Source organism: Talpa europaea (assembly GCF_964194135.1).
Source record: "Talpa europaea genome assembly, chromosome: 12".
Classification (NCBI taxonomy): Eukaryota; Metazoa; Chordata; class Mammalia; order Eulipotyphla; family Talpidae; genus Talpa; species Talpa europaea.
In genome coordinates, this window is record NC_140079.1 from 93104040 (window position 1) to 93124217 (window position 20178).

At 51.7% G+C, this 20178-nt stretch overlaps 1 protein-coding gene across 1 annotated transcript in view; it reads right to left on the reverse strand.

The window, feature by feature from the left end:
• Nucleotides 1–20178, reverse strand: part of XYLT1 (xylosyltransferase 1) — a gene marked incomplete at both ends in the record, with an annotated part of 272575 nt that overhangs the window by 110903 nt on the left and 141494 nt on the right. The gene's annotated exons all lie outside the window — the stretch shown is intronic.

Consider the following 20178-nt stretch of genomic DNA (forward strand, 5'->3'; position numbering starts at 1 on the left):
AGGAACAGAAGAGAAACGTCACTGGGCGCTCACGCCAAGTGGGCTGACCCTGGAACAAGTGGGGGGGAGTGCAGGCTTGGCAATCTGGGCCTCGGTCTCGCCCCTACCTTTGCCATAGGTTTGACCCCAGGTAAGGCTTCTCTCTCGCTCTCTGGGCCTAAGTTGTCCCAACTGGAAATATGAGATATTCCCACGATAATAGAAATGAAAGCTTTTGCGAGCTCCAAAGGGCCCTGGTTTTGGTTCTCAAAGCTTGTTATTAATCACGCCTCCCTTTCAAGTTAAGTTTTCTTGATGTCTCTGCCATTGGGTTAGGGACATTCTGTTCCAGTTTCCAGTTTAAATTCCAGCAGAGTGCTGTGATGGTTTATTTAAGGGCTGGAAATGTCATAATAAAGTTATACAGGGAGAAAATATTGCTGGGATATTATGTGCATGCCACTGCCTTTAGGACAGGCTCACAGATCCATGCCCATAAGAGAAATCAGACTGAGCCACAGTTAATTCGGAGGGAGAGACGTCACTGGTTCTTCTGGAGGGCAATGTACCCTCTGCAGGAGCATCTTCGCAGTGACTCCTGGGGGGATGATGCTCTGGGCTTGAGCCTCAGCTATTGATGGGGCAGAACTGATTAAGTCACCCAGGGGATAAAAGAATGGCCATGAGTCCTTCTAGAGACAACATATGGCATGGGGCTTCTCAGGAAGGTGGTGCCCCAAATTCAGCTCCACATGGGTAGGATGTGGTCCTGGCCCTTCTGAGCTCAGATCAATGCGCCATTCAGCAAACCCACTGCATCATTCCCAAAATATGCTTCTGCTTACAGCCCTGATGAAGGTCTTAACCTGAAAGAGAACCCACTGTCCCACAGCTGGACCCGGGCGACCTCTAAAGCCATAGAGAAAGCTAATTGGCTTCATAACTCTCCCCCTATCGCTATAGAAACACACTGGTGATGAGTAGCAACTCTGAGGGGAGACTCTGTTAGTTTTCCTAAATAGGCTTAGGAACAGTTCCCAAGGAAGAGAGTGGGTGACAGGTCAGTGGTGGCAGCCCTGGTGTCCAGGAGAGGCCAACAGGACAGGGCAGCTGACACTCAGCCCAGACCCCCAGGCTCATGACCAAATTCAGCCCAGCATCTGCAAATTTGGTTAATAAAGTTTTATTGAGACACAGCCAGGTCTGTTCTGCTTTCTTGCTACTGACAGCAGAGATGTGGACTGAGAGTCTAAATTAGGCCTGCATGGCCCTTGAAGGCCCCAGCTCTCCAGGAGTGTGGCTGGGAAGGCCCCTTCCCCGGGCTGGGTTTAGAGGTCTCTGTCTCCCATGTCTCCATGTGGGCCAGCGATGGTCCGAAGGCTGCTCCCTTCTTGCCACGGCCCAACCCCAAGCATTAAGCTCATATTTCTCTAATTTGTTGATGGCTGGAAGAAGGAGAACCAATGCTAAGATGTCTCACAGCCTCTCTGTATGTAGGATACGAGTGTTTGAGTCTTACTTTACAGGTAGGGAACTAAGCATCAGTTAACAAGTGGCTTGTCCAGAGTCCAGAGATTGCTGGTGGTGAAACCATGATTCAAGCAGATGCATGGGGCCCCATGCTCTGTGCGGCCAGTTCCACAGCTTTTTTCCCAGGAAGTTATAGGGTGCTTTTGACCCCCATCACCCTGTCCCCTTAAGCACTGAAGCTGGCTTTGGACCCCAAGCTCTGGCTCCCATCCCATCCATGACCACGTATCTGGGTGTGGGATAACATGTCACCTCCAAACAGCCATTGCTAAGCAGACTGGGGGTCCATTGGATGCCTGGGATCACTGAGGGAGGGAGACAGTAAACAGGAGCCACAGAGTTTCAGGAGCTCAAGGGGTTGGGAGCTGGGAGGCGATGGGGTAGGAAGAAAGGAACAAAGAGACTGAATCTGCGCGTGGTCACAGAACCAAGAAGGGAAACTGAGTCTGTATGTGGTCACTGAGTGGCTGCTGGTCACACGCAGCAGCTAATATCACATCTGGGTAAACTGAGCCTTCTGGTTCCGACACCCAGTTCCACAGACTTTCTAGAAATGTCCTTCCCTGCCCCCTCCTTTCTGACCAGAGGCCCCGGGAGGATCCCAAGAAGCCCCTCAGATGCATTTCTGAGAACTTGCCCTGCGCCAGCCACCGTCCACTAGTAATTTACTGGAGACCAGCAGTCACGCCCTCCTCGACATTTTACAGAAAGAAGAGCCACGGCATATGGGAGCACATGTGAGCACCAGGCGATGAGCTCAGCCTTCTGTGGGTGTCTCATTAACCTTCGCATCCTCCGCACCCACACTCCCTCTGACCAGACTCTGGGTCTTCCATACTTTATGTCCCGAATCCTCTCCAACACTCAATGAAGCGGGTAGTGCCAGGGTCACACTGCAGCTCAGTCAGGGTCACGCTGCAGAAATGCAGTGACTCAGACTCTCCTGCCTCGATGCTCTCCTCTGGAAAACGAGGATGACAACACTACCTAGGTCATGGGTATTTTTGTTGAGGGTGAAAGTCTGTAAAACTTCCAGAATGTTCCCACCACCCAAAGCAGGAGGAAGAATGAGTGGCAAATCCAGATTAGGTAAGTACCGATTAACAGTGGGCCTCAATGGCCTCACCCCTGGTCGTTTCCACCGGGAGGACAGATGGGTCATTATTTCTGCATGATGATGGACTGGCTGCGCCCCCTTTATTCACCAATCCAGCGCTCTCACCTTGGGTTATTTATGCAAATGCAACCCTTTGACTTATTTTATTTTAATGTACTTATTACAATGATTGCACATTCAAATGTTTGAGAGCAAGCTCCAAAACTCTAATTGCTCCTCTGTTGCCTTAGCTCTAAGCTGCTGCTAGAATCCATTTTTATTCGGGAGAAATAATTAAATGCAATAACGTCCTCCATCCCCATTCAACCTTGGGCATGTTCAGAGCCAATTTCAATCAGGTAGAAATATGCTAGACACAAGATGGCTGAAAGGCAGGTTGCGTGGCCGGAGCTGCTCCAAGTGACCCTGGGTCTGCCCGGATCTCCCTGGTTCTCGTGTGTTCTGACTTCAGGGCAAATCTCTACTCATTCAACCAATTGAACCTGAACTTGGGCCCCTTGGTTCTGTTTCGGAGGTGGGCCTTTGTTTTTTTTTAAACAATTCCCTGATAGATGAGCCTTTGTACTTGTGTTTGTGCAGAAAGAACACTGGGTAGAAGGGAGGGAGGGTGGAAAGACCCCAGTACTTGTCTTACTTTAGCGACTGTCCAATTCTCCCATTTGCAAAATGACAGGTCCTGAGTGCTGTTACTAAACATTCCCTGGCTTAGTCATTAATCAATGGCATTGACTAATCTGCCATTTCAGCTCATTGAATAGTAATTTGCTGGGTTTCGGGAGACCGGGGACTGAGGAGCAGATGGGCACCCCGGGAGCACCGAGTGTCCCCCAGCTCTCCCTTGCTTTGCTCATCATTGCCAGCAGCTCTTTGACCTGGGACAGATCACTTCATCTCCCTGTGTCTCGGTTACCTCATCCACCCCAGGGTGCTAAGGCTGGCATCTACCTCCCAAGAACTGAGAAAATCAATGAAGGAAAGGACACAGAGCTTGAGGCAGGCCAGTGCTAGAAGCGTGCATGCTCATCACGTCCCAGGCTCTGTTCAAGCCCGATGCATACACAACTCACTCAGTGCAGTGATGACCCTCTGATGGAGAGGTTCTATTATTCTCCCCACTTTTCAGAATGGTGCACTAAGGTTCAGGGAAGTTAAGTGACGACATCCACATCTAGGAAGTGGAAGAGCCAGGATTGGAGCCCGGGGGTCTGGTCCAGAGGCCGTACCACCCACACCACCTCTCAGCCATATATGGTCCAGGGATGGGGTGAGGGAGAATGTGAGCCAGGTGCACTGCACAGGTGTGAGGGCACCTGCTCGCTCCTCACCCACAGTTCACAGCTCCCCTTTGTGCCGTGTGGACATGCAGCCAGCTGAGGAGCTGTTTGATGCTGAACCCAGCGTCCAAGGTTTGGCTCCAATCACCAAGGGGACCAAGGCCACTGGGAGGGGTGCTGGCGGAGAAGCCCGCACCTGCTTCCAAAAGGGTCAGGGTAAACGGGGCGGGGGGCACATTGCACCCAGTGAGGACACTCGGTGACCAGGCTCCCAAGGCAGACAGACCCAATGCAGGCCCCTCACCAGCTCATTCACATGCACAGAGGATGGTGGGTCTGGCCCACACTCAGAAATCTGCAGGCCATGCTGAGAACCAACAGGCCCTGCTTTACCAGACCCCTAAGTAATAAGCCAGGCTGCCCCTGAGCAGATTTAGTTATGCCAGGGGAACACAGAGGAGGAAGCTAGGTTGAAAGAGCTTGGAATCCAGCCCCTACCCTTAACCCTGAGATAGAGGGAAAGCGGCTGCACCTCTCAAAGCCTCAAGTTTCTCATCAACAATAAAAGGGGGTCACGGAGAGCTACCTTGCAACGGTGAGGCAGAGATGGAATAAGATGGCACGCTTGCTTTTTTCCTAAGATTTATTTATTTATTAATGTATACAAGAGCTGGGGTACAGGCCAGAGGTGTGGGGGGTGAGAGGATTTACCAGAGACAGAGTGGGGAGCAGAACAGGCAGACTGAATGAAATACACTGCTGAGGGGAGCAGCGGGCAAGTCAGGAGAGGTCTGCTGTGCCATGTAGCTCCCTGGCCAGGGATCAAACTAATGCTGCAGAGGCTGTGGACAGCTTCACAGGTTGTGTCTTAACCCCTTGCACCACCAGGGAGGCCCTGCTTGTTTTTAATTTTACTTAACAAAAGAACATTTAGTGTGACACTTCACATGGACTCAGTAGTCCTGGAAAAACTTGGTGAGCTGCCCTTGTTCTCTCTGTAAAATCGGTACAATAACTAGTCTCCACCCATGGGGGCTTTCTTGGTGGGAGTGTGAAGAGCTGATACATGAAAAGCACTGAGCGTAAAGTCTAGAACACAAATGTTAGCTCTCATTTGTTAAAACATAATGAATGTTTGCCATGATGACCAGAGATGGTGGTTCTCAAAGTGTGGTCTGGGGATTCCTGGGGTTCCTGGAGACCCTTTCAAAAGCCTTTTCATCATAATATGGAGATGTTATTTTCCTTTTTTTTCTCTCACAAGTGTAGAGTTTTCCAGAGGCTACGTGACGTGTGAAATTGCAGCAGATTGAGAGCAGAAGCAAATGTGAAAATCCAGCTGTCTTCTATTAAGCCAGATATTACAAAAATTTGCAAAATTATAAAATTGTGCCTCTCTTTTCACGAAATTTGTTTTTGTTGTGGGAAATGAAAGCATTTTTTACAGGATCTTTATATAGATATGTCATAGGTTATTACTTTAAGTAAATTAATAAACATCTCATGGGTATCTAAGTTGACATTTTAATATAACTAATAGTAGGGAGAACCATGTTTGAGAGCATGAGGGGGTCCTGGGAACAAGTTTGAGACCTGCTGATATAATACATACCTGTAGCCCTAAATTATCTACTCCTGAATGAAATAAAAAGTTTAGGACCATTTTAAGCTGGGTGTTTTGCTCTATGCCAAGTCCTTGGATTTTTTTTTACTTACACACACAGTAAATATATACAGAATAAAAAAAAACCCAGGTCAAATGGAAATGGGTGTGATAAACATGTCCAAGGAGAGAAAGGCAGCAGAATCACGGACCCCGGTCTTGAGCTGTCCCTGGGGAGGACAGTAGTCTGCACCCCTTCTCAGCTAGGCCTCCACTGTGGCCTTCAAAGACTTAAACTAACACTAACGTAGTATCTGGAAGCTTCAGGCCACATCCCTAGTATTAAAACACCCCTGACAGTGTAGTGCCTGCCTGAGAAAAACTCCAGGTTGCTGGAAAAATTGGTTTTTGATCCATTTGTTTATTTTTGGGCAATTAGGTTGTTTCCATGGCTTGACTATTGCAGATAGCGCCACTGTGAGCATGGGAGGGCAGATTTCCCTTCAAATTAGTGTTTTTGTGTTCTTAGGGTAGATACCAAGGAGTGGATTGCTAGGTTGTATGGGAGAGCCATTTTTAATCTTTTGAGGAAATTCCACGCTGTCTCCCATAAGGGCTGGAGCAGCCTGCATTCTCCCCAACAACATTATACACAATGGAATACTACTCAGTGATCAAAAAGGACAAACTCATGCCATTTGCAGCAACATGGATGGAGCTGGAAGGCATGGAGCTAAGTGAAACAATCAGAAGGAGAAAGAAAAACACTGAATGGTGTCACTTGGCAGTGGAATCTAGAGAAACTAAAATGAACAGATAATGCCAAACTTAAAAACTAACCCTAAAAAACTGATTAAAGAACTGTGGCAGCCAGAGGGGAGGGCTGAGAGCAAGGTGGGCAGGCAGCACAGTGGACTAAGATGGTGGATCATGAGTACTTGGTGGTGGGTGCAGTGTGGAAACACTTGAAAGAGGGGTGTCCTATATTCCCAAATTGCAGACAACGATATAAACCAAAATTACCTCAGTTTAAAAAAAAAAAAAAGTTGGTTTGTTGCAGCTGAGCCTTGAGACAAGTTGCCAACCCAGCCTCCTCGGGAACATGGGGGCCTAACGTGGATAAATGTGAGTTGGCAAACCACAGGGGTCTCACACAGACCTGCTTTTCATCGTTTTTCCCATTCCCTGATTCTACAGTCCCTGCTCGCCCTCCCTCTCTCTCCCTTTAAAACGCCCAGTTACTTCTCTACAGAGGCCACAGAGCTCCACACTCGCTGCCTCTTTTCCCTGTTGCAATAGTAGATTACATATTAAAACATGTCCTGTTGGTTTTAATTTTGATACCACCCAAGGCCACACAGCCTGGACTCCCACACTGAAATGCTGCATCCTTGGGAGCTAAGCGCAGCAGCCCAACTGAAGTGTGTTCCATACAGGCCTGGCCCACAGCCCCCCACCTCCCACCCCATCGCTGATGATGGAATCTGCATCTTCTGATTCTTTCCATCACACAGCACTGGAGACAGATGCACCAGGGAAGAGCTGATGGCAGAGGTGGAACAGAAGAGGAAATGCCAGAAAAAGATGGGAGCTCGAGGGGGACACAGAGGTGAGCCTACACAGGGGCTGACTTGCATCAGCGCCACATGGTGTGAAGCCCAGTCTTGGACTGGCTCACTGGCTCCGCCAGTCACTCACCAAGTGGGTCCGGGGCTGGCCAGCTACAATCTGCCATCTCGCTCTGTCGACAAAGTTCTGCTGGAACAGACACACCTGCAGAGCCCAAATCTGGCCTGATGGGGAAAATGAGGCTGGGCCAGGCTTGCTCAAGGCCTGTATGAGGCTCGGGCTGGCCTGATGCTCAGAGATCAGGTTCCAGAAAAGAAGAGCATTTCCAGAGAAGACTGGCGCCCTCGTTATTTTGGAACAAAAAACCTTACACACACAACAGGTTTCCATGGGGAAGCCACAACTGGGAAAAAATTTTCCTAAGGCCGATGTCTTCTGAAATAGCCTGTGGTTATGGCATTTCAATATTCTACATTTCAGGCCCAAGAAGCCAAAGATGGTGGGAGAAGGAAGGGAGATTGGGAAGGGGAGGGAGACGGGACAGGGAGCAGGGGGAGGGATCAGCCCAGTCTTGTTTCAATAGTAAAGCTTTCGGCATGCTTCTGAGGCGGTTCTCAACTGTGATGCTGCTGCCATTGTGGGTGGCTGATGCCTTCCTGAGGGGCATGTCTTGGGCATTGTAGGGTGCTCGGCAGCATTGGTGTTCTCTACCCATGAGAGGCCAGTGACATCTCTTGTGACATCCAAGCATCAGGCAAAACCACCCTGGTTGAAAACCACCTTGGTGGAGAACCTCCTCCGGGGGCCGACCTTGCAGACCTCAGGCGCGCACCCCGTTCCCATCCAGAAACACAGCTGCTGGGGACCAGGCGCAGAATGGCTGAGCTGGGAAGAGCGAGATGGCCGAGAGGGCCTGAGTTCCCAACAGGAATGGGTTTTGGAGGGAAGAAAAGGGGACTGGGGGCAGTCAGCTGAAGCAGCAGCTGCACAGGGGAAGTGGAAGGAGGGGTCCCAGCTGGACTGGGTAACCCAGAGGAGCACGGGACATTCGATCTGGCAGTGGAGGGTCCCCCAAGGTCATGACCAGGGACCCGTGGCCCCACAGATGGTTTGCTCCTGCATGTGTTCATTTCATTGGTTTCAGATCCTAGCCAACATTTTAAAATTGGAGATTTTTGTCTAAAAATTGGGATTTCTGGCTTCTCTTCTGACATCGGGGACCTGACAGTCCTGAGCTTGGGATTCTACATGACGACTGGGGCCGAGCATGGGAGAGGGGGGTTGGAAGAGAGGCTTCTGCGTCACACAGCTCCATCCTGCCTGCCCACGTCCCGGACACACCTGTGTGTCGTGGAACTGCAAGGGGGGACACAGCAGGACACCGAGGACCCAGTTCCTCAAGTAGCTGCCTTCTGAGTCTGGCCTCCAAGATGTCGACCCTCAAGTTCTTTCACTGCAGTGTCTTCCACAGAAGCAAATGGTCCCTCGTGGTGGGTAGGACGGGGGTGCTCCCAGGAGGACACCAGGAACACATACTGCTGAACGAGGAAGACTTGGCCTGCAGCGTTCTGGATGTCCCGGACATCATGTGGGTGAATGACTCCTAGATAATGATCAGGGCTGGGAACCAGCTCAAGTTTACATATGACAGAGTACTTTGGAATGACTTGAACGTCACTGAATTTTCTAGGAAAGCAACTATTATTTAATTCAAGGAGAGATTTTATCCCGTTCAGAGTTTTAATGACTATGTCGATAACAATGTCACCAACGGCCACCCACAGACACCCGTTATCCACCAGCATTTGAAACTACTCAATTCAGCATCATCCAGTGATTCACGTATGCCTGACCTCTTCCTTTGTCTTCAAGCCCCTTGCTACTCAAAGTGTGGCCCGGCCCCCCAGCAGCATCTGCTTCTCCTGGGAGCTTGTGAGAAATGCAGGATGCCAGACCCCCACCTGGATCAAGTGCATCGGAAACATGCTTTTTAACAGGTGCCCAGGTGAGCCAAGTGCTAGGGACGTACTGGCCTCCTGCTGCTGTGCCTGATCAGTTACAGAATGAATTATACATTCTTCTTATTATAATTTACTTTTATGCATTCTTTATAGTATTATTAAGATAGCATATTGATCTGTTTTTAGAGTGGTGAGAGTAAGGAGGTTATTCTAAGCATGGATTTCATTTCAGGATAGATAAAAGGAATATTTTTAAAGATTTGTTGCATGAAGAGGCACTGGATCTGATAGGATTGAGAGTCACTGGTTGATTCATCCTACAGACTTTAATTGGGTGCCTCCTCCCTGCTAGGCCTGTCAGAGGGAAAGCCTCGGGCGGGGAATTAAGACACGCTTCCTGCTGTTGGTGGCGAGCTGGGTACATTCATAAATCATCTCTGTGCAGATGGGAAGGGGAAGAGACAGAGAGGTGCTGTGGTTTGGGGTCCATCGAGGACCATAACCTCGCATGCCCTGGGAGCCGAGGAAAGTACAGGAGGCTTGCAGAGAAAGCAACTTTCAGCCCAATCTTGAGAAGAAAGAAAAGGTCCATGAGTCAGACGAAGCAGTCAAGGGCACGAGTAAGAGTTGGCAGGGGAGACCAAAAGCCCCAGATCGCAATCCCGAGCACTGTAGCTCCCACCCTGAGCATCGATTCTCAGAGCTGTGCTAAACACTTGTCGCAGGTTACCTTAAGAAGTCCCAGAGTGGGGCGTGGAGTCTCCCTGGTGGGTTAAGCATCAGCACTATGAAGCTATCCACAGCTATTGCAGCATGAATTCGATCCCTGGCCGGCCAGGGAGCTACCCACAGGACGCAGCAAACCTCTCCTGACTTGCCCACTGCTCCCCTCAGCAGTGAATTTCGGTCTGCCTGTTCTGCTCTCCACTCTGTTTCTGGTGAAACCTCTTGCACCCCCCCACCTCTGGCCTGTACCCCAGTTCTTGTATGCATAAATAATCTTTAATAAAAATTCCCAGAGTGATGTGTTAGCTCAATGGGGGAGTGTCCTGAGCGCTGTGTCCATAAATCAAATCACTGCATTGTTCCCTTTCTATGTCTTACAATTATGTGCCAATTACCACAATAAAGCTGGTGCTATTATTACTTCAATACAAATAATTTCATTTTGAAAAAGTATCATGCCTCAATCACCGCAGGAAGACCATAAAACCTACCTCGACACGAGTGGACAGTAACCATCTCAGAGTGTCGCCTCTCCTATTTCCAAAGTGACCCTTAGGGGATGACACGTCCCCTGCCCCCCCAAAAGCCCTGGAGAAAGCAACCGCTGAGTGTGCTGAAATCTTCACGGAGGGAGTAGTCAGCAGGCAGAGGATTACTTGAGCAACTTGGCTCCTTGGTATGAATTCCTCATCTCACAGCCCGTGACTCAACTCTCTGTCCCTTGCAACCAACCCCAGCTCTGTACCCCCAAACACGCCATGTGCCTTGGTCTCATTTCCCTACACGCTTGACTTCTCTTGCCTTGACATCCTGGACACTGTCCTTGTTCTGGCCATCACCCTCAAACACCCTCTTCTCCAGGCCCCTAGGAAAGGGGCACTTCAGGAGACAAACGGGCTTCCTGTGGATGAAGGACATCCAGCTCTCACACTCATCCCTTGCGTCTGCCGGGCAGCCCCCCCCATGCCCTGCCACAAGTGGGTAATGAATGGTGCGCTTGTGGGCTCATTATTGCTGAGTCTCTGAAGAAATGTAAATGCTCAAGGAGGCAGTGATATAAATAAGGACGACGCCTGCAAATAAATAAATAAATAAATAAATATGGCCGCATAGATACACACACACAGAGACCCAATTAATTTATATCATCCGAGAGTCGGAGCCATGTGGGGTGGGAGCGAGAGGGAAAGGTACCTAATACCGCCGCGTGATTTCAGCGCTGATCTTCTGCAGCCGCTGCCAATAAATCACTTGTACTATGTAGAGGTACAAATGAATATGCTGCTGTCTCCCCCTAAATCTCCTTTATGAGCCTGTGTTTGCCTTGGCCCACCCTGCCAGGGACAGGGGTTTCCGAGCAAGTTTCCATTGGCCAAGTTCCCGAAGAGCCTACCATTTTGCAGACTGACTCCCTGGGGGCTGGGGAGCCTGCCGGGCCTTCCCGAGCACACACGAGCTTGGCATGATGGGAGGGCATCCACCTCCATGGCAGGGACATGCAGGTTAAGTGGCAGCAGTATCCCTGCCCAAACTATTGGGGTGAATCCTGCAGGCCGGATCGAGTGCTGGGGCTGTCTGCAGGACAGACGGGCTGTTCCTGGTCAGCCAGGTCACGCGACCCTGCCATTCTCTCTCAAGTTCAGGGTGGACATGCAAAATCTTTGAATGGAAAGTTTTGGTCGCTCCCCTTGGAAGGAATGTTTCTGACATTCAGCTTACATTTTCTCATATTCATCTTTCTAGGCCAGGAGGCAAAAGGAAATCGTGGCCGCTGGGACAGGCCGGGCCCTGGGCAATGCAGTGGGTGTGCAGTGTGGGCTCTGTATTTGAAACCTGGCCCTGCCACTTCCTAGCTGTGTGACCCTGGGGAAGCCAGCTGCCCTCTCTGAGTCCCGATCTCTTCCTATGTGAAGTGGGCATAATAACAGCTGATCCTCTCAGAGTTGGTGAGAAGGGACTTTGACCTAATCACTGCAGACAGCACCCATCAGGGTGCAGCTTTCGTCAGGAGTTGAGGGCGGCTGTTATTAACACCATTTCACCCGGACTTCTCCAGGAACCTTCCCATTACTCACTCATGTTTATTTACCAAGTGCCAAGCAGTGAGCTGGCGTGGTCATGGGCGGCAGGGCCATCTCTGTGCATAAGACAGATGCCCGCTCTCAGGAAGCTTAGATTTTAGCAGAATGGGACAGACGCCAGCTTACCCACAGCTCAACAGAGACAGGAAAACAGCACAGGCTGCATTGTGGATGCAAGACGGTACATCTGTGACCTGCTTTTCTACCCATTTTAAAGATGAGAGACGTGAGACTGAAAGAAGTCACCTGAGCAGCGAGAGGAACTGGGGTTCCAGCCCCCCACACCTGGGAAGGCAAGGAGACCACAGAAAGGGTTGTCTCTGGCCCTCTTGCCTAACTGCTCTGGAGAGAGACCCTCTACCTGGCAAACAGGTGCCATCCAGGTTGGCCTGACGATGTGCTGTTGGGAAAGCCCCTTCTTTTCAGGACTGAGCAGCCCTGCCCCAACTTCTGAAGTCCTGCTGCACCTGTCAAAGGAGCCTCCCTCTGTTGTCTGCCTGGGAAAGACACCAAACAGAAGGTGGTTCTGGAAGGCCTGATGGGCTGCAGTTGTTCAGGCCACTAGGTGGCTCTTTCTGTGAACTTTAGAGCAGCCGGTGACGCTGGCGAGGCTTCTGGAGAAAGGCTGCTTTCTCACAGCCTCTGGAGTCTCCAGGGGCTCACCCTGGCGGCTTTATTATCTCAGGATGGGTCACTTTCTTTCCCCTGAAGGAGGCTTCTCTGTCCCCATTAGGGTGTTTCTTTGAAGGAGTGTTCCAGGCAGCAAGACCGTGGCTCCCGCACTACCCCCCAAACAGCAGTTGGGGTCCACCTCAGCAGGCCCTGGGACAGTCCCAGCCTCCCCACCAGCAGTCCTGTGCATCTGCAAAACACCACCAGCAGTCCTGTGCATCTGCTTCCCACCATCCCACTGGTCACACGGGAGAGCACCTACTGTTTACCCTACATTCTGCATAATTTCCTCCCACATTTATCTTTGACCTAGGGGTTGCTATCATCCTCACTTGACAGAAGGGCAAACTGAGGCCCAGAGAGGCCGGTATGTGACTCACACAGTGTCACGCGCGTAGGAGGGGGCAAAACTGGGGTCACACTCAGGTGTGTCTGATTCCCAAACCTGTGCTCTTAACTTCACAGCCTCATCTCCCAACGGAGTCTTGAAGTGTCTGAATAGAGTGGGGGCTGTGGGCCAAGGCTGACTGAGCTTTCCCCTCCGGGCTGGGCCTTGAGAAGATAACAGAAATCCAGCCATGTCAGAAGAGGACGGGAGGATCCTGCCCCGGCGCGCAGGACTTCGTCAGAGTCCCTGCCTCCTGGCCCCTTCTCACCCCTGCCGCCAGCAGCTTGTTTCTCTGCGCTCTACTGGTTAATTCTCACAAGGGCCCTGCAGAAGGGGCAGTGAGGCCCAGTGGTCACACTGAAGCGGACTCCCGGGGGTCCCCAAGCCCGCTGTGCCACTGAAAGGCTGGACCACCTGGGGCAGCTTTCCCAGCTGCAAGCAGCCGAGGACTTGCTGAGAGGACTCCTTTGGTCACCGCTGGGAGCGCAGCTGGGACACTGCCCGGAACACATCTTGCTCCTGCTGTAGTCGGGTATTCTTTCTGGCAGATGAGTAATCAGCTCAGAGAGGTAAAGGCACCTGCCCAAGGCCACACAGACCAGGGATTTAAATCACAGCATCTGACTCTGGAACTCGAGCTCATACCCACTAGCCGAAATAGCCCCTTCAAGACAGAATCTAGGAGTGAGATACTTGTTGTTAGGAGCAAAACATCTAGAAAAAGGGCCGGCAGTTTTCTGTGCGCATCTCCAGCACGCTTGCAACAGTTTCCCCAGGGGCCCACTCAGGGCAGAGAGTGGGGAAGGGGGTTGGCTTCTTGACGATGTCCAGCAGAATGACCCAAGAAGAGGCTGAGTGTCAGCCAGGCCTCTCCCCTTCCCCCCGCCATCCCTTTATATTATGACCGCTTGTAGCCAAGGTTCGAAGTCTGTGCCACGATACTGGACAACAGGGCCTGGAAGAAGCCAGGGGGCGAGCCCCCCGCCTTTCTCGGCACAGTGACCCAGGGCATGCCAGGACCAGCGCTGCGTTCAGACCCCAGAGGCAGCCCATCTCCACCTCCGTGCCTCTGCCTCTTGCTGTCCCTCTGTCTGTCTGCGTCCTGCCTCACTGTCCCCCACCCTCCATCACGCTCTCTTCAACTGCCCGGGGCCTGGGGATGGAGGGAGTAAAATTTAGGGTTTTTAAAACGGCTTTCGAAAATGGAATAAACAGACATTTACCAAATACAGAAAGTCTAATGTAATATTTACTTAGGAAAAACTTCAAAATGTGCTGAAACTCCAAAAAAAAAAAACCACGAGTGTGCCAATGTGGTCACACTTCAGTCAATTCTTTAGAGAAATGAAAGTTTCCAGATACAGGTGCAGCCTCTCTCAAGCCCCACCTCTCCACAGCCCAGGGTCATGTCCAGTCCTCACAGCTAAGCACTTTTCTTTTCAGTGACTATCTATGGGTCCATCCACAGCAGACAGTACTGTTCTGTGTGCTTGTACACTTGACAAAATGGCGATGCTAACTATCCCCTCTGCGATTTGTTTCATTCAATATTTAGTAGCATTTCCACCCCTCACATCCCACCCTGACTTAGTTTTGCTCTGGTCAATCCTCCTGCACTCAGGGAACAGCCCGCAGCGAGGACTAGCAGCGCTGAGTCCTCCGGTGCTCAACCTGGCACGCCCACTGCAGTCACCTGGAAGCTTTAAAATGTGTTGCTGCCCAGGCTGGAACCCTGGAGACACCGACTTAATCGGGCTGAGCTGGGCCTGAGTTTGAGTGGGGTGTGTACCCCCTAGGGTGGCAACACTGCCCCTGCCCTCTCGCAGCCTGAGGGCGGGCTCAGATGTCAGAGGGAAGGCAGGGCCACGCACGGCACCAGGCGGAAGGAAGGAAGGAATGCCGGCGGCCGCCAGTGCAGTGCCCACACAGGCCTTCGGGAGGCGGAGACAGGAGGTGGCTGGCAGCCACAGTGCCTGGTACCCGCTGCAGTGACCCGCCCGTGGCGCCCCAGGCCCCACTCCCCTCTGTGAACTGAGCATGCTGGGCGCGGGCAGAGCTTCCTGTGAGCTCCCCATCCACCCAGTGCTTCTCACCACCTCTGTTTAAATGTCTCTGTGAAGAGAAGAGCCGAGCACCGAGCACCGTGGCTCCTAACACCCACGGCAGAGGAGACGTGCTATCCCCCGGGCCAGCTCGCGCTGCAGCCCACGGCCAGACGCCCAGGGCGCGCGCCCCGTTGTCAGGGGAGAGGCGTGAGTGTGAGGCTCTTCCTATGTAAAGAGGCAGAGGGAGCAAGAAAAGGCAGCTACTTTCTCCCTAGATGAGACAAGGCCCATGGCGCACCCCTAACTCACCTAGGGTGCAAGAGTGGGCCACACAGCCCTCTTGGAAAAGCCCAGGACTGGAGGGTCCTGCAACCCCCTTTCTTCCCCCCGGCTCCCAGCACAGGGGGGACCAGAGCCCAGCACCAGCTATGCCACCGCCCTCGTCCCTGGCCAGCTGTCTCCAGCCCAGAGCCCTCCAAAGACCCACCCGGCACTTCCCAGCAATCACGCGGGTGGTAAGCTGTGGGCGCTGTGTGCCAGGGGCTGTTCGGAGCACCCTCAGGCGGCAAATGCTGCCAGCATCCCATTCTGTGGATGAGAGGACTGAGGCCCAGGTTAGGGAAGGGACCCCACCCCAGCCCTCTACCCTCACCCTGGCCCAGAAGAGGCAACCCCCAGGGCCGGGGGCTGCCAGCTGTCCTGTCCTCATCATGCCCAGATGTGGCTGCATGGGGAGCAAGGAGGGACAAAGAGGGAAAACATTTTTAGAAATTATTTCTGACAGGCGACCAGAGCCTAAAATAACAGCATTTGGTGTGCCTTGCTAGCTGGAGGCGAAAAGCAGCTCAGGCGGCAGGAGGAGGCTGCAGGCTAAATGCGGAGAGAAGGCACCCCTGGCTTGGCCCAGTCCTGGGAGGGGTGAGGGGCACCAGACCTACTATGCCTGAGATGAGGCTCCGCCTCCAGGATGGGGGTGGGGAGGGGAGGGCCAGGTCTTTCGGGGTGCTGGTGAGAAAGGGGGAGCTCCCGGGCTAATAACTTGGAGTCTAATGGTAAAGACAGGAGCAAGCAGTAGAAAACCAGATGAGTAACCCAGGCCAGGGTGGGGGCGAACACTGTGGAAGGCAAGAACTTGTACCGACGCACACTCAGCCTGTCCCTGCCGAAGGGGGTTCTCCGCGGTGTCATTTCATCCTCGCGGTGGCCCTTGGAGCTGCCACTTTTGCTAACCCCTCTAATAGACAAGGAAACGGAGGCCCTAACACGTCAAGTCGTCGGCCCCTCGAGAGCTAACAAGCAGCGGGTGCAGCGAGTGGACCCCAGAGCCCGCTGTCTTTAAGCTTCCTTCATTTCCCCCCTCTCTCTCAACACCTAGGGAGTGCTGGTCCTGCCGGGCGCATGGAAACGAGCAGACGCATCCTGCCCTCTCTTGGAAGGAGGAACAGGCCCTGGAAACTGACAGGCTGGCACGTCTGGAGGCGAAGCCAAGCCAAAGGGAGCAGATGGAGCCCAGGCAGCAGATGTTAATGCAGTTTGCTTTTTCCATATGCTTTTCTGTTTAGCTGTAATAAGTGAATTGTTCTTTAATATCTGTCAGGAGCACCCACTCTGAAGGCCAGTGGCAGCGAGAGTCACCAGGAAAGACACAGAGGGAAACTGTCCCCTGCACGTCATGGAGCAAGGGCGCAGAGTCGAGAGAGATGCCAAAGTACAGCGTGGCCCAGGCATGTGTGGGTGTGCACGCACTCACACACCGCGCACAAACACACACACAAACACGTGTGCACACACAAACAGGTGAACACATACAAATGTGCATATACACACAAACGTGTGCACCCAAAAACGTGTATACCAGAACAAACGTGCATGCACACACAAACACATGCATACATACATGCACACATACATGCACACATACACTCCTGGCTGGCCTTGACAGTCAGAGTCTCACTTGACATACTAGAGTCTTTGAAAGTCCACGCCAGTGTCCCTCCTACTCTGGAGTAAGAGTTAAGTGGGGTTTCAGTTTTTGCCTCCAATGGGAAAATATGCAACTGGCGCAAGCCCCTTTGCAGCAATTACAGCTCAACTTCTTAATGAAATGCAGCAAGAAAACTCTGGAACCCTGACTTCTGGCCTGACACAGGATACCCAGTGGGTCTTGGGTCAGGTGGGGGTGGTTGATGGTGATGTTTGTCCCATAGGAAACCCTGACCTATGACTCTTGGACAGAATCTCAGCAACTTCTTCCGAAGGCCCAGCTGTGACTGTGCTGATGGCAATAAGGCCCTCCTGGCCCTATACCAGACCAGGAGCACAGAAGGAACAAGGCCCCTGACTTCACTATTCCGGCTCAACAATGGGCAAAGACTAAGATCTGAACTAGTCACAGCATGCGACTGGGTGACCTTGGGACAGTTACTGCTACCATCTCTAAGTCTCAGTTTTGTCACCTGTAAAACGGGAGAAAAGTGCACCTGTACAACCTCTGTGGGTTGTGCAGACAGAATGCTCAGCCTGGCGACAGGCACAGCCTGACTCCGGCAGTAGTAGCTAATATTTTTATTATTACAACTACCCTATTATTCTACTACTTATTCATTCATACATCCCACCAATATCTGAGCACGTGCTTGGTGACATCCATTGTTCTAGGTGCTGAGGAGTGAATGGAAAGATTCATAGAACTTACCTCCCCCAGGAGGGGAGACAGCAAGTGACTGTCAAGCATGACACAAGTTTGGGGCTGAGCACTTTAAAGACAGAAAGAAGGAGCAAGGAGGAGATGCCATTTCAGATTAGCATCAGGGAAGACCTCTCGGAGGAGGTAGCTTTTGCGCTGTGGCCTGACATCAAGAAGGAGCAGATACCAAAAGATTATGGGTGGGAGACACCAGGGAGAAGGAATAGTAAAAGCAAAGACCCCAGGGCAGAAGTGCTCTTGAACTATCTGGGTGACCGGAAGTGGTCAGTGGGGCTGTGATATGGACCTGGGTCCAAGCAGGACAGCAGAGGGAAGGCTGGGCTGCCGTGCACAGTAAGGAAGAGGGTCTGGATCTCGTTCTGTGGCCTCAGAAACCACTGGAGCTTTCAAAACAGAAGTGTTCTCCATGACCTGACGTGTTTCAGAAGCTCCCTCTAGACCCACACTCAGACACGGGAGGGGCCGGAACGAAGCCAGAAGCAGTCCTCGCAAAGCCAGAGTCCATGGTGATCAGAAGGAATTTCCTGGGGGCTGCTGTAGCTTTCCCCGACCCTGGGTGGCTGTTGAGGATGTGCTGGGCACAGGCACATGAAGTAAGGGAAATGCACTCATAGTCTTTGGCTGCCACTTAGGTGCCCGTCCCACCCAGTACCACTTTGCTCAACATTTATGCCAGTTAATGGGCCTGAATCAGAATCCCAGCAAGTCTCAAGCACCAGGGTAGGGCTTAGTCATTGGAAGCAGCCACAAGCCCCAGGCATCTGCCCTGGCATCAGGGAAAGGTAGCTCAGGAGGTCCCTGGAGGCATCCACTGGGGACTTGGGGGCAGAAAGAATGACTTTAGTTTCTCAGAGAGTCTGAGGCTCTGAGCCCTCGTGACTTGCACAGCCCTACCCCTTGATGGTCACAGAAAGGTACCCACAAGTTCGTGCCTGGAGGTGACGACCAGCATTAAGGAGTGGCTGTGAATTTTACCCCAAGGCCTGGAAGTTCAGCTAAGAAACTTGCCTGAGATCACACAACCAGTAACTGGACTCTGGCTTTGCACCAGGCTGGTTTAAGTCCATCAGCCGAGGTCCTCCCCTCCACACTTAGCTGAATGGGTGGACAGAGAGACGGTGATAGGTGAGTGGTGGTGGTGAGAGGGTAGACAGGTAAATACTGACTAGGTGGTCAGGCGAGAGGCTGGCAAATGCAAAGTTCCAGAAAACTGATGTCAGAGAATGTCTTCAGGGTCTTGGTCACACAACTGAAAGGCCTGCTGGCTTGCTTACATACAAACTGCTCTTCCTTGCCAACCCAAGCACCCTTGCACTCAAGCACCCTTGGGTGCTGATTCATGGCAAATTCCCTAGCCCAGACTGACATGTCACCCATGATCTATAGTCATCATGGTTTCTACGCTAATCTCTACACGCTGGCTAAATCAGCACCTGACATAAACGATGACCCCACGTGTAGGTATTATCATCTTCCTCCTCCCATCTTTAAAGATGAGGACGCTGACGCAGAGAGTTTAGGTAACTTACCCAAGGTTTCACAGCCGGAAACTGGCAGAGGAGAATTTGTCATCTGCCCATTTAACCACTCAGTGTAATCATCATCTATGGAGCTCCTACACTGCATTTTACAAATACCTTATGTTATAAATAAAGTTATGATACTGGTGCTTCCTCATCTCTATTTCATACATAAGGAAACTGAGGTTCAGAGAGGGCGAACCCTTCCAGTGCCACCCAGCCCACGTCACGCTCGCTCACTCTACAGCCATGTGAGAATCACAAAAAAGGCTCCCCTTACTGTGGGCAGCTACAGCCCTGAGTTAGGGTGCATGACGAATTTTAGCTCCCACCTACTCCCTTGTGCAGTGTACATCCTGGACAACTGTACAGAGAGGCTCTGTCCCTAGCTAATAAATGGAAGAACTGACTTTCCAACCCAGGCCTGACATGAATCTTTATTAAAAACATGAGTTTTTACTCACTCTCTATATATGCTCCACCCCACACCTTAGATGTCACTCCCCTCTTTGTTTACTTAGCTGGGTTCACTTGATCTAACACAGTCCAATACTGCTCAGAAAAAGTGGAGTCCAGAATCCTTGAGCGAGCAAAACCTCAAGTAACGGTGTGCTGGATGGGACAGATCCTTCCAGAACAGACCCTTCCCATCCCTAGGGGTGTGACGACTTCATCATCATCTCAAAAAGACTGGGTGCACAGAAAGCAGCTCTCCACTGAGAGATGACTGTGGAATCCCTGCAGCAGATACTGTGTGTGGCCCTATCTCCCCACCCAATCAGGCAGTCACTTTGCACAGTGACCCTTCTTGATCTACACTGTCAGGCTGCAATTTAGCCATTCCAAGAACTCCACTCCAGGCTCCTCCAGCCGAGAGCTTGCTGCTGGGGAGAGCTGCCAGGGCCTGAGACTCCACTCAGATGTCGCTTTGCATTAAGGGCCCACTATGCTAGACTCCCAGAGAGGGAGGACAATAAATCTCTGCTAAATGTCCCCAAGAGAGAAG